Source organism: Schistocerca serialis, chromosome 4 (assembly GCF_023864345.2).
Source record: "Schistocerca serialis cubense isolate TAMUIC-IGC-003099 chromosome 4, iqSchSeri2.2, whole genome shotgun sequence".
Lineage (NCBI taxonomy): Eukaryota > Metazoa > Arthropoda > Insecta > Orthoptera > Acrididae > Schistocerca > Schistocerca serialis.
Window position 1 is genome coordinate 87,698,763 of NC_064641.1, and position 2,646 is coordinate 87,701,408.

Below are 2,646 nucleotides of genomic sequence, written 5' to 3' on the forward strand. Positions count from 1 at the left end.
TACTTCGGCAGACTTCTCTCTATTGAGAATGAAATGCTGCGTTCTGTTATTTAGGAACTCTTCAATCCAATCACACAATTGGTCTGATAGTCGATGTCTTACTTTGTTCATTAAACGACTGTGGGGAACTGTATCGAACACCTTGCGGAAGTCAAGAAAGACGGTATCTACCTGTCTATGGCCCTCTGAGTGTCGTGGACGAATAGCGCGAGCTGGGTTTCACACGATCGTGTTTTCGAAACCCATGCTGATTCCTACAGAGTAGATTTGTAGTCTCCAGAAAAGTCATTATACTCGAACATAATACGTGTTCCAAAATTCTGCAACTGATTGACGTTAGGGATATAGGTCTATAGTACTGCACATCTGTTCGACTTCCCTTCTTGAAAACGGGGATGCCCCGTGCCCTTTTCCAATCCTTTGAAACGCTACGCTCGTCTAGAGACCTACGGTACGCCGCTGCAAGATGGGGGGCAAGTTCCTTCGCGTACTCTGTGTAAAATCGAACTGGTATCTCATCAGGTCCAGCGGCCTTTCCTCTTTTGAGCGATTTTAATTGTTTCTCTTTCCCTCTGTCGTCTATTTCGATATCTACATTCTAGAAGCGAAAGTTGTAGGGTAATGGTCAATAGGAAAAACATCACGGCTTCAGAATCTGAAAGAATGATTCGAATGCAGTTGCCTATAGCTCGTCAGATCCGCAAAGTCAAATACGAGACTAGTCGTAATGACAGCTAATCTCGGAACAGGGACGGCACCTTTAAGAAGTTCCGCTGGACGGACGCGCCACGGGAACGGTGTGCCTCACGTGTGGACGGAGTGGGGCGGTCGTCGGGTGGCCGCCGCCAGCAGCTGAGTCCAGCCACGGCCACCTCGCTTCGCCTCGCCTTGCCTCGCAGAGTCGAGTCGAGCGCCGCGCCGGCAGTGTCAAGGCCGCCTTACGTAAGGGGCGTGGCGTGGCGCGGCGCGGCGTGGCCCAGGGACTCCCTCTGGACAGCCCTGGCGGCAGCTCTCGCGGCCGCGTGCCGCGTCAGCCAGTCGGCGACGCTCCGCCGTGTTTGTGGCACGCACCTTCTGCGAAAAAGAACACTCCGCCCGAAATCGTGAGAGCTAACGTAGCTGACGTTTACACGGACCCCGCTGTGTTAGCTTTCGGAAGAAATATGGTAGCCTCTCATTCAAATACCGCCATTTAAACTTGAGTGCCATCTCATTCCGTCATAGTCTCTCGTGATAATTTACTCCGGCGTAGACAAAGAAAAAGCGTCAATGTCATTTTCCCTTCTTGCACAACGCTTATTCTGGAATCTGAAGGCCTAAATACTTACTGCCATGGTTCGAATTAGCGTAGTTTGCAGAAGATGGATACCGAGGTAGCTTCATCCATGCTTAAAGAGGAGCACCCATCGAAATATCGTGGCAAGCGATCTAGCGCCTGGACTGACACAAGGCTTACCACTTCAGACGAAACAAACACAGTCTAGGAGGAGCACTTATTTTCTTTATTTATTTCTTTTGATCACCTGACTTTTTTGATGCAGTCCGCCACGAGTTCACCTCCCTTCCCTTCATCATAGGTAGCATTCACCCAACTTCCTCGATTATTTGTTTGGTTACATTCCAATCCAGGTCTTCCCCTAAAGGTTTTACCCTCTGCAGCTTCCTCTGCCTGGCGTCTTAACACATGTCCTGTCATTGTCCCCCTTCTTTTTATCAATGTCTTCCACATATATCTACTCTCGCCTGTTCTTCGGTGACCCTGCGCATTTCTTATGTCATCAGTCCACCTGATCTTCAGCATCAATCTATAGCACTGCGTCTCAGACCCTTCATTCTCTTCTTCACAGCTTCTTTCCCACAGTCTGTGATTAAGTTCCATACAATACTGTGATCCAGACGAACACACTCAGAAAATTCTTCCTCAAATTAAGGCGAATTTTTGACAATAGTTGACTTCCAGAATGACACTTTCACTCTGCAGCGGAGTGTGCGCTGATATGAAACTTCCTGGCAGATTAAAACTGTGTGCCGGACCGAGACTCGAACTCAGGACCTTTGCCTTTCACGGGCAAGTGCTCTACCAACTGAGCTGACCAAGCACAACTCACGCCCCGTCCACACAGCAGGTTCGCAGGACAGCTTCTGTAGAGTTTGGAAGTTAGGAGACGAGGTAAGGCAGAAGTAAAGCTGTGTGGACGGGGCGTGAGTCGTGCTTGGGTAGCTCAGTTGGTAGAGCACTTGCCCGTGAAAGGCAAAGGTCCCGAGTTCGAGTCTCGGTCCGGCACACAGTCTTCATCTGCCAGGAAGTTTCAATAGTTGACTTCTTTTCGCCATGCATGTCCTCTTTGCTTGGGCTAGTGTACTTTTTACGTCTTCCTTGCTTTGTCCGCCTTGTGTTATATCGATTCCAAGGTAGGAGAATTTATTAAGTTCGGGGCCTCGAATGTTGAGCGTAATTTTATCGCTGATCTGACGTTTGCTACTCCTCATTAGTTTTCTCCTTTGGTTCACACCCCATCCATATTCTGCACTCAGTAGACTGTTCAGTATGTTCTGCCTCACTTCCACTGAGGATACCAATGTCATTAGCGATTCCCTCACTGCGTCTTCGATGCATAAATTGAACAGTAGGGGCAAAAGACTATA

General features: G+C 48.8%; 1 non-coding gene across 1 annotated transcript; it reads left to right on the forward strand.

Annotated features, from left to right (window-relative positions):
- Nucleotides 1-2,210: 2,210 nt before the first annotated feature.
- Trnas-uga (transfer RNA serine (anticodon UGA)) lies at nt 2,211-2,285 on the forward strand. The gene has a single exon. It is a non-coding gene; the product is annotated as a tRNA-Ser (tRNA).
- The last annotated feature ends 361 nt before the right edge of the window (nt 2,286-2,646 follow it).